Source organism: Herpailurus yagouaroundi, unplaced genomic scaffold, assembly GCF_014898765.1.
Source record: "Herpailurus yagouaroundi ecotype Mexico unplaced genomic scaffold, PumYag 29, whole genome shotgun sequence".
Taxonomy (NCBI): Eukaryota; Metazoa; Chordata; class Mammalia; order Carnivora; family Felidae; genus Herpailurus; species Herpailurus yagouaroundi.
The window spans coordinates 63,634,943-63,646,535 of NW_024412377.1; the positions used below are offsets into that span (position 1 = coordinate 63,634,943).

Below are 11,593 nucleotides of genomic sequence, written 5' to 3' on the forward strand. Positions count from 1 at the left end.
AAGTTAGAGATGCTGTCTGTACCAGTATCAGCTGCCTCGGTGCCTCTGTCGGCTCCCTAACCCACTCCACATCCCTGTGAACGGACCTCGTAGGCCTTTCTATTCAGAGTCCCCCCCAGTGCGTACCCTCTGCTTCCAAATAAGATTTGGCTTGATCCAGTACCGTGCTTCCGCATATGCTCTTGGGCAACTTACTTAAATGTCATTTTTCCCCCAATTGACAAAATAGGGATTATACTGTTGCCCTTTCAGGGCTGTTGCGAGAGAGAGAGAGAGATCAGATCATGGACTGTCAGTACCTAGCCTTGCACTGAACTCATGGGGGTTGCAATACAGGTTAATTCTCCCAGCCCATCTTGCTATGGACAGCATCTAATGTTGTGCCAGGCACACACCGAAGCATTAGTAAATATTTGTAGTTTGAAAATCCCGATGGTAGATTTTCTTCCTTTGACCTTTTGATTATTTTCCCTCTAAAAATAGCAGAATAAGGCCCCAAGTGCCATGGTGACAGTCTCTATAGAAATCCATAGCTTGTTCTCAGCACACCTACGGATGCCAGTGGGAGGCTGGCATAGATTTGGACCAATAGAGAGAAGGCATGCTTAGCCTTGTCCTGGTTACAAAGAACATTTTTTTCCTTTCAAATGGACCTTCCTGTCCCCAATTCAGCACCGCTTCGCTTTCTCCTAATGTGGGTTAATTTTCCACCAGCTCCTAGAAAGAGTATATTTCAAGTCTCTCCTGGGACAGACAGAGGAGTTTCAAGCAGGATAAAGCAAGTTTCAGTGGAGAGTATTTGGAGCCTGCTGTGGAGTCAGGCTGCCCTGATTGCATTTCTGCCGGGGGGTGGGGTGGGGGGGACTGTTTTTGCTTAGAACAGGTAATCCCTTCGGGCGCTGTAATCTGAGGTTAGAAATAGACTTGTGTTGCTACCAGAAATCCCTGCTCTTCTGGCCTTTTCTTTGTCAGGCTTGCCTGACAGGTTGGGAATGTGTTGGCTTAGGAATGAGGGTCCTTTACTGAAACCAAGGAGGGCCTGTGTCCCTTTAAGAGGGTCCTTAAAGAGGAACAGTCAGAGAATCACAGAGATGAAGGCCAGATGGCCAGTAAACAGGATGGCAGTGAGTTAGGGAGGGGACCAGCTGGGCCGTCTGCTTTAGTCACCTTGCAGGGGAGAAGACTTCGGTCAGTGGCTGAAGTTGAAGATTAGGGTGAGGGCTGGGCCCCCTGATCCAGGGCCCTCAGAATGGCCCCCACCTCCTCAGAGTTCTAGACCCAGGAGGCAGTGGGGAAGCAACAGAACAACCATGGGCTGTGAGGCCAAATAGATCTGGGTTCAAAGCCTCCCTGTGTTCCCTGGACAGTGATGTAATCTGTTGGAGCCTCCATTCCTCATGTGTAAAATGGGATGAAAATCTCATCTCACAAGTGCCCTGTGAAGTGAGCACACATGAGTTGAGTCCAGTGCATGGGGGAAAGGAGGTGCTCAAGAAATTTTAGTCCCCCTCTCCTCTGGAGAACATACTGATAACTTTTCAACTAAGAAAGGCATAAGGGAGAATCTCTGAGAGTCTGGAGTCCTGGCAATTTAAAAATGAAATCTCCAAATCCTGCTTGTTAAATATCTTACTGAGAATGTGAGCGTATCACTTAGGACTAGTATCAGCTATCTGTAACAGAAAACCCAGATAATAGGGGCTTAAAGAAGATAAGGATTTATTTTTCTCTTGTATAAAAGCAGTTCTGATGCAGATAGTCAAGGGCTGGCTCCCTGGTCGTCCCCTCCAAGGAGCCAAGGCTCCTTCTATCTGTGTCCTGCTGCCTTAGAACGTATTTCCCATCATCAAGGTCATCGCATGGCCATAAAATGTTGCCACAGCTCCAGCTATTATGGCTACATTCCAAGCATGGAAAGGACAGGAGAAGTGCAAGAGAGTGCAGCCCTCCGATGAGTCAGAACTTTAAAAACAAACAAACAAAAAACTACCAGAAGGTCCACCTGACGTCTTCTACTTTTAGCTTATTGGCCACCCCCTAAAGCAAGGGAGGCTGGGAAATATATTGGGCGGGGAGACCACTAATACAGGAGTTCTACTGGTAAGGAGAAAGAGGAGAATGTTACCCCTGCCATAGCCAATACCGCAGCTTCTTCGGTTTCACTGGAAAGGTCTGCCTGGGCCAACATCGGGAATATTTTCCCAGGAAAAAGAAAGCATTTCGGTTTTCTGCCTTCTCTACTGTCGGTTCTCACCCAGCAGACCAGCTATTTCTGGAAAGGCCGCTCACTGGTGAGAGTGATGTCAGAGGGCTGGGGTATGCAGCTGACCTCAAAAGCAGAGATCCTGACCATATCTCTTACTGGCCGCTCTCTTCGGGCAAGTTACTTAACAGCACCTCTGAGGGTGCACGGAGTCCCACAGGGATCGATGAAATACTTAAGGCAAAGCATTCATCAAGGGCCTGGTGCCCAACGGGTTTTCAGCAGAGGATAATTCCTGTCCCTTCCAATCTCGCATTGCCTACCCACCGCGCTGATGTTAGTAAACCAAACAGCCTGCACCCAACCTCAGATGGTACATAGATACTCTGAGCCAGAAAAGTTTGGAATCAGAAGCTCAGGTCGATCACACATAGGTTCTGGGCTGAAAACTTACACGGAGCAGTCTAAAGCTCTACGGGTAACAATCAACTTCTAAAATATTCTGCGTGATCTCATCCCTGCCTACCTTATTCACTGCATCAGTTACCTACGGCCGCGCGACCAATTGTCTCAAAGCGTAGTGGCTTAGAAAACAACCCAGCTGTATTATGTCACAGTTTCTGTGGGTTGAGAATCTGGGTGTGGGTCAGCTGCATCCTGTGGCCCAGTATCTCGCACAAGACCAATCACGTTATCACCTGGGACTGCAGTCATCTTGAGGTCCCTCTCGGGGCGACTCGGTTTTGGAACTCGCTCGTGCGGTTGTTGGCAGGATTCAGCTCCTCACTGGCTGCTGGCTGAAGGCTCCCTCAGTTTCTAGCCACATGGGCTTCTCTATAGGGCAGTTCACAACATGGCGGCTCACTTTATCAGAACAAACAAGTGAAAAAGAAGCAAGGGATGGAGTATGGGCAAGACGGAAGTCTTGTATAACCTACTCTCAGAAGAGGCATGCCATTGCTATTTTAGCCTGTTCTAGAATCAAGTCACTAGAGCCAGCGCAACCTCAAAGGGAAGAAGAGGGGCGTTTTAGAAGCTCCCATCAATGTACTGCTTCACCCACCCTTCACTCTCAGGGTTCCAGACACGGGGGCCTATTTCCTTCCATGAACAAGTCCATACCTTCCTACCACGGGACCTTTGCACAGCGATTCTGTCTGCCTGGTAACCCCTCCCCTCCCGGCTTAGTTCAGATTTCATCTCCGGCCTCATTTTTGCAGAGAAGCCTTTCCTGACCACCGTCCTCCCGAGACACGGGAAGGAGAGGTGCCTGAAACGTGACTCAGCATTGGGTAACTCCATTACCTTCGAGCCTGGTCACTGACTGTCCACCTCTCATCTTGTTGTTTTTTTTTTTGTTTTTTTTTCAACGTTTATTTATTTTTGGGACAGAGAGAGACAGCATGAACGGGCGAGGGGCAGAGAGAGAGGGAGACACAGAATCGGAAACAGGCTCCAGGCTCTGAGCCATCAGCCCAGAGCCCGACGCGGGGCTCGAACTCACGGACCACGAGATCGTGACCTGGCTGAAGTCGGATGCTTAATCGACTGCGCCACCCAGGCGCCCCTCCACCTCTCATCTTGTATGGTTTACTATGTTGGGACTCTCCAGCAGTAACTCTAATCCTCAGACAGACTTTGGATCTGGTTCATGGATTCTTGGTGTATCATGCTGGGCTGCCCCAGCAGTCAAAACAGAGGAAAGAGACAGACCCTGATTTCAGGCAGGGTCCCAGCTCTGAATACATGTGTGTTTCTGGCCAAGTTGCTTTTACCATCTGTGTTCATTTATTCACTTGGAATAGGTGGGATCGTCAGTCCACAAACCCAGGTGTGGGATAAATATAAATTTCTCTATCATGCCGCACTGAATTCAGTTTCTCTTTGGAACCTCCATTTGGCTGGAGTAGGTAGCAGCTCATTTGCAGAGACCCTTTCCCTAGAGACCGTATCTGTGCTCGGTGTGCAAAGGTGATGGGAGAAAGGCCACCTGGTCTTTGATGTCACCTGTCGGTGGCATTTATCTTTCTGAGTCATTGGTCAATGCAGGTCTCCATGGAGCTGTCCCTATTTCTTGTCTGCAACCTGTCTCGGGTCAAGTGACTCTGTTATTTTTATGACATTCTGGGTTTCACAGGAAACGTGGCATTATTTTTGGTGCCCCACAGGATTGTGGGAAGCTCTAAGAAGTATCTGAGCCTCTGACCACCTAGACGTGCCACGTGGCCACTTCTGCTCTTTTGGGCCTTCCTGCCTCCCCGGGGTTGCCTCTTCTCTTCTGCTCAGAGACCCCACACACCAGCCCTCTGGGGCTTTGCCCCTGCCCCACACCCCGCCCCGGGAGCTGAGGGTGCAGGCCTCCCACAGGAGCGTGGGCACCGTCCTCACTCTCCCTCCCAGCCCTTTCCGCATGACTCCTGGGAACATTCTTCTATCTGCAGAGGAGGGGAGGATGCCGTGCTTTGCTCACGATGCCTGCCTCCAAATGTTTTTGGCTAAGCCGTGAGTTCTTTCGGCTCTTCTGAGAATCTGGTCTCGGAAGCTCGAAAGCCAAGGAACACTCCTGAGCCAGCGTGATAAGGGACACCGGAGGGTGTAGAGGCCCAGGGGAGGGGCCCCATCTGGGCCGACTGTCCAGGAGGGGTGGGCCCGGGAGGCCAGAGCTGAGCTGAGATGTGAGTGGAGTTACATAAGCAAGGGCAGGGCAGCTCGGCCGCGAGAAGAGCCTGTTCAAAGGTGGGAGGTATGGAGGCGGGCCTCTGGGTGGCTGCCGTGTGTGAGAAGGGAAGGCGGATTGTGTCTCCAGGAGCAGCTACAGATAAAGTTGGAGAAATAAGCAGGGATCTGGTAACAAAAGGTCTTGGATGTCAGGCCCAGGCGTTCGGATTTTATCTGCGGGAAATGTAGATCCATGGGAGGGTTTTTAAGTATGCGGTGATGTGGCCGGCTTTGCACTTTCGAATGTTCTCTCTGGGCCAAGGCGGAGGGCGGGCTGGAGGCAGCACACTAGTGAGGAGCCTGCTGCCACAACCTGGGCGTGGAAAGACAGGGCTGTGGTTAGAAGATGGAGATGGGGTGCAGGGGGCTGACTCCCAAGAGACCAGAGGGCAAGGCCATCCGGGCTTGATACCCGAGAGGACGTGGAGGCACCAAAGCTAAGAGTCTAGGACAACCCTGTGGCCTCAGAGGGTAGCATTTACTGAGCTGGCAGGGTGGTGGCCCCAAGAGAAAAAGGTTGGAGGGGAGGCAGCGGCTGGTTTGGTCTGAAGTCCAGGATTAAGCGGACAATGGCCCTGCGGGTGGTCCAGTTCTGAACCTCAGCAGAAGACTTTGGAGCAGAAAAGCCCACATCAGGAGTATGTGAGAGAGGCAGCCTCAGGACTCCAGTACTTTCTAAGAGTTACTGTGGGCTGTGGTCAGCTGGGATGTTCCAACAGCAGATGACCTTGCAGTGCAGGCGACTGGGACCCGAAGGCATACGAGACATCAGGACTCATTGAGGAAGAGAGGTCAAGGGCTGCTCCCGGGGCCTCAGCTATCCCATCAGGGACCCGGATGTAGCTTGCTTTCTGCTGCACCCTGCTCTGGACTTTTGGTCTTGATGCTAATCCCTCTTGCCAGCAGATGCCTGCTGCCTCCTAAATTTCCCTGTTTCGGAGAAAGAGACCAGTTTTCCAGGACACGAGACATTTCCCCCAGTTTAGCCAGCGCGTTGGCATTGGTACTTGAGATGACATTTATTCGTCATCCCAGTGTGAACAGAGTGTGGTGTGCCTAGCAGCATTTTAGTGGCACCGTAAAGCATTCGGGAGGCAACAGGGCTCCAAGGAAAGAGGATAGCCTTCGAGGCCAAACAGACCCGAATCCTGGCCTTTCTGTGAATGTTGAGTAGGCCGCTTGCCCTCTCTGAATGTCCCTTTTAGTGTCTCTGAAACAGTCAAGGGCTGCAAGTGTCCAGGGAGACGATTCTTGGGGAGTGGCGAGCAGTTCCTGGCACACGGTAGCCTCTCCTTCGCCACGTTAGCACCCCTGCCTCCCCACCCACCCTTTCTCCCCTTGAGGGGACATCGCCGTCTTCAAGAACAACCCCAGGATGCGGCGCCTGGGTGGCTCAGTCTCCCAGAGCCTCCGACCAAGAGCCTCCGACGCTTGGTTTTGGCTCAGGTCATGATCTCACAGTTGGTGGGTTCAAGCCCCACAGGGGGCTCTGTGCCGACGGCGCTGAGCCTGCTGAGGTTCTCTTTCTCCGCCCCTGCCCAGCTTGTGCTCTCCCTCTCAGAATAAATCAATAAGCTTTAAAAAAAAATGTTTTCAGGAACAACCCAGGAGAAGACCCAGTCCAACCCCATGAAATGAATTGCCAGTGGTAGAATTTCACGCAGACGCTGAGGGGCACGGGGGTTTGAGGTGACAAGATTAGGGAAAATAGGGGGGTGATTAATATATGCTTACAGCTTAGATCCACTCTGTTCACATCGGGCTATCCCAATGAATAGAGTCGTAACTGGGAAGCAAGAGAGTGATTAAAAAATAAATAAATAAAAGTCTTGAAAGCCACCTGTGTCTTGTTAGAGTTCAAGCTAGCAGAAATAGAGCCTCCCTCGCCCTCAGATGCCTCTGTTCTCCTGCTCGTTAGCCTGGCAAAGCTGTGAGTAAGCTCAGAGCCTGCTCGCAGGGGGGGGAGTGGCTCTGCCTGGTGTGCCCGATGAGTCACTGCCACCTGCCCTGGTCCCCTGCCTGCCAGGTGGCCACTATCTTTGGACATTTTTGTTTTCCTTTGTGGGGAAGGATAATTATGGCCTCCATGCCCTGTGGCTTGATCCATTCTGCCTGCCCAGACAGGGGCAGAGATCCTTCACAAAACCTTCTTTTTTTTTTTTTTTTTAAGGGAAACCGGGGGGTGGCCCGGGAGGGGGGGGGGGCACTTGAGTATGCCTGAGGTGTGCAGAAGCACCGGTGGCACAAGCGTAGGACCCTTTCGGGATTTGCAAGATGCTTAACTGTGCCCCACCAGTTACCGCCGAGGAATGCAGTTGGTACGCAAAGTGGCTTAGTTGACCTACAGGTTGGTTGAGTTTTAAAACCCGGTACCGATGCAAGAGAGAGGAAAACAGATCTGACAGATCCAGGATGAGGCTGTGTGGTTTACGCAAACACGGACAAAAAACATCCGGGGACAGAATGGCCTCACGTGTTAAACGGCCTGGTGATTAGACAGATAAATGGATGGACGGATGGATGGATGGGTGTTAGCTGAGAGGGAGCAAGGGGAAAGGCAGACCCCAGGAGCTTTTGGATTATGTATGTAGAACCCAACACCCTGGGCGTACGGAAGGTGTTCTAGACGGGCGCTGGACACTGACAAGTCAACCCAGGACCGGAGAGAATGTGTCGATTCTTTCTAAAGAGTTACTCCACACCTGGATGTGGCGGAGTTGGCTGTAGAAGTCATCAGTTGAGTTGGGTCACGATGGAAAACATTTGTGCACGAAGTCTGTAGTTGTTAGGTTCTGAGTGTGCACTGAGCCATCATATTCCTGGCTTTGAATTGCCACCCCAGGAAGGAACCTCGGGTGCATTATTTAACCTCTCTGGATCTCGGTTTCCTCATGTACGAATGAATGCCTGTTTCATGGAGAGGATGGAATGAGGCATATAGTTAGAACTTGGTCCCTGGTCGGGATTACACTTGTGTGTATTACTTTTTTCAACCTATTTTAATCGTCAGGGAACATCGTGCCAGGTCCCTGCTAGACGCTAAGGATATAGACTTCTTTGTTTCATTTTACAAATGTTTGCTGAGCACCTACTGTGTGCCTGGAAGACCCTGCTAAGTCCTGGAGGTTGGACTTAGGGGGAAACAGACAAGACCCCTGCCCACAAGGTGCCTCTAGCCTGGCAAGGAAGACGGGCATTCAAATAATTAATGCACTTAGCATAAACAGGTCTGTGATGAGCCAGCCCAATGGGCTGGACACAAAGAGTATCGAGGCCTCTGCAAATGGGAAAACTGAAGCACAGAAAAGGGAGACGTGCCCAGGTCCCCTCACCCCGTGGGTGGCGAGAGCCTCAACTGGAACACAGAGCAGCCTGACTCCAAAGTCCACATCCTTTCTCAACAACGCACAGCGGTGGCTGTGTGTTCCAAGCTTCTGGACGAAGACATCAGGCTGGGCAGAGTCGAGAAAATGCACAGACACAGAAGGAGTCATTTTTCAGAGTCTCCAATTTGGGAAAGATGTAACTTCTGGGATCCAAAGGAGAGGATTTGAGAAGAGTCAGCGCCTGCTGCCCCCCCGAGGGGTGCTGGGTGATTCTCGGTGGATGGATGTGGGTCTACGGGAGGACGTGTGCGTCTATGCCTAGTTCTGTGAACGTGTGAACGTGTGTGTATTTCTGTCCCTGTCTGTGTGTTTGTATGCCGCCTGCACGTAGAGGGGAGGCAGGCCGCTGTGCCTGTCCGTGCGTGTGTCTGTTGTTCCGTCCGTACATTTCTGTGTGTGGCTCTATTTATATGTGTGTTTCCATATGTCTACGTGTGTGAGTGTCTGTGCTAGTGACCCTGTGTGTGTCGGAGTTGGGGGGGGTGGGTAGATTCGTGTGTGTCTGTGTCTGTGTATTTGTATTTGTGTGTGTATGTGTGTGTGTGTGTGTGTGTGTGTGTGTCAGTGTCCGTGAATGTCTGTGTGTGTGTGTGCCTGGGTGGGGGATAGTGTGGTGTGACCCGCCTCCCACCCCCCTGATGTTTCGGTGGCACTGATCTAACTTGTCCTGCAGAACTGGTGAAATGAGAACGCCAGTACGTCTAGCCTTATCTCCCAGCCTGCCGCTCTGTCAGAGGAAATGAGGTTTGCTTGGCACATCTGCTCTTTATGATGTCATTTTGGCTGTGATCTGCGTGTCCTGCTCCCCTAGGTATTTGTCTTTTGATGGCCTAATGAATACCTGCCAACGTAGAGATGAAGAGAGCACGCATCTTGGAGGGGTTTTTTTTTCAAGAAATTTTTTTTTTTTTTTTAAAGCATGTTAGCCGTCCATCTCTTTTCTGTGGACTCGGAAACCACGGTAAAGGGTTTAGAGCTCTGGCTTTGAAATGCTAAGACTTCGGCTCAAGTCTTCGGTTGGCCCTTTCAAAAGCTGTGTGACCTTGGAGGGGACACCGTGCGTCTCGGAGCCACAGCTCTTTTCCTGCTAACTTCAGAAAGTTCTTTGGAGGGGCAAATATAATAACAGAAGACTATGCTCTCAGAAATCCACACAGTCCTTAGATGGCATGATGTCAAGGCAGAAAGGCCCAGCAAGAGGCCTCTGGGCTCAGAGGTCAGGCAGACTCTGGGTTTGGGTCCTGGCTCCCTTCTTTTCCCAGTGTATGACATTGAGCAAGTTATTATACCTCTCTGAGCCTCAGATTGCTTCTGTGATAAATAGGATATTGCATCTAAAGCACTCAGCCCACTGCTGGCCACCGCGAGGACCCCCAAAATGAGAGCTGTCAATATTTTTAATAATACAGGAAAGGTGACGGCAGTAGTTATCATTTGTCCGCTTTCAGACTTGCAGTGAGTATAAGCAAGATAAAGAGTTTGGAAGTGCAGGGTGAAATGGGCAGTGTGATGGGAGTGATTTACTATTATTTGTTTTTACTACTTCAAGATGCAGCATCGGCAGAGTGTTCTTGGCATCACCACACTCTTGGCAAGTGCTTCGCGTTTCATCTAGAACTCAGAGACCGTTCTAGTTGCACAGAAGGCTGAGAACAAGACGGCCTCCAGCCCAGAGAGGTCTGGGCTGGCTGCCGGGGGCTGACTTCCCCAGGACTCATCCCCAGCCCCTGCAACTGCACCCCTTCTGGAAGATTGCCTCACTCCAACCTCAACACCCCCCTTGCCTTGGAAGGTGCTCTTCCTTCCCCCTGGAATATTCCTCATCACTGTTCTATGCCCTAGATCACCTGGGCTGGGATCCAGGTGCCTCTGCCCGAGCTAAGTCCCTGCTCTGTGCCCCCAGGGCACCATGGATTCGCCCAACCATGCATGACATCCAGGACACTGGAATGCTCTGCTCTCTGTCTGGCTGCCTCCCGGCCGGTACCCTCCAGGAGGGCAGGGACAGGGACCACGAAACCCTCAGTGGATGTTTGCAGAGTGGACACATGGAGATTGGCTGGCTCCTCTCATTTTCTAGCCCTACCTCCCTCAGAGGCAATACCTGCCGATGGCAATATATTCATTTCATCTGGACCCACTTCTGACAGCCATTTTGTTCAGTAACAGATGCTGGAATGACATGCCTGTTGATTTTTGGGGGGGGGGTTGGGTTTGCTTTCAAAACCAATGGGTTTGCTTTTGAAACCGATGGGTTCATTTCCTCTGGACTGCTTGTCTCAAATAATGGTGCCACGCAGACCAGAGGACAAAAGATTCCCAAGTGTTCGGCCTGCTTCAGCCTGTGTTTTGGGGCTAACATGTGGGTTTGCTGCAGTGACCGTGGAGCTCTTGCCAGAGCTGGGCTCCCAGGACAGATGTTGGAATGCTCTGCAACTTCAGATGAGTCTTTTCATGGTCAGGTGGGCATCATTCAAGGAGAGATGTATGGTCTATCTGCCTGATGAGGTGTGAGCCTCACAGTGCGAGCCTTTCTCTCACCTAATAACCACCTGGCACACCCAGTTGGCATTCTGGCACTTGGGCCACCTCATGGTGCAGAGCAGGGGTCACCAAATGACACCCCTCAAGCCAAATCTAGCCCACAACCTGCTTTTGTAAATAAAGTTTTATCGGAACACAGCCATGCCCATTCATTTACCATTCAAGGTCTATGGCTGCTTTCGAACTATAATGGCAGAACGGAGTAATTACAACAGACCGTAAGGCTTGCAAAGACTAAAAAATTTTCTGTCTGGACCTTTATCGGAACACCAGATTAAAGAAGAGTCTGGTTGAGCTAAATCAGTAACCCTGAGTATCATCCCAGCTCCTTGCTCTCCCTCAGCCCTGACATTGGGCTGATCGCCGAGACCAGATTACTTTGCCCCACTATACCATACATTTTCCACCCATCTCTTCCTTAAGTGCCACTGCCTTGGCTTAGCTCTGTCCCCACCCCTCTTGACTGTCACCAGGGCCACCATGAGCCTGTAAGGTGTCTGGGTGAATTAGATAAAGATGTCTTCTCTGGGTAGCTGCAGCTCTATGATACGCGTGGTGAGCAATAGGAGTGCTTCTGTGCAGGGAAAAAGCCACCTAAGCCTATTGATTGTACCTAATCAATTACAGCTCTCATACCTACTGATTATATCTATTGATTATACATTCTCCTCACCTCCTTATCCAGGTAGCCCTTCACACTAGAGCTAGAGTGATCTTTCTAGCAAGCTGCGTTTCTCGCCTG

General features: G+C 50.9%; 1 long non-coding RNA gene across 2 annotated transcripts; it reads left to right on the forward strand.

The window, feature by feature from the left end:
• Positions 1–7,144: 7,144 nt before the first annotated feature.
• On the forward strand, positions 7,145–10,989 carry LOC121011182 (uncharacterized). 2 transcript variants are annotated; one of them, XR_005781527.1, is made up of 3 exons: positions 7,145–8,553; positions 8,981–9,118; positions 9,857–10,989. It is a non-coding gene; the product is annotated as an uncharacterized LOC121011182 (long non-coding RNA). The 2 variants fall into 2 exon arrangements; XR_005781528.1 differs by having other exon boundaries at positions 7,145–8,533.
• The last annotated feature ends 604 nt before the right edge of the window (positions 10,990–11,593 follow it).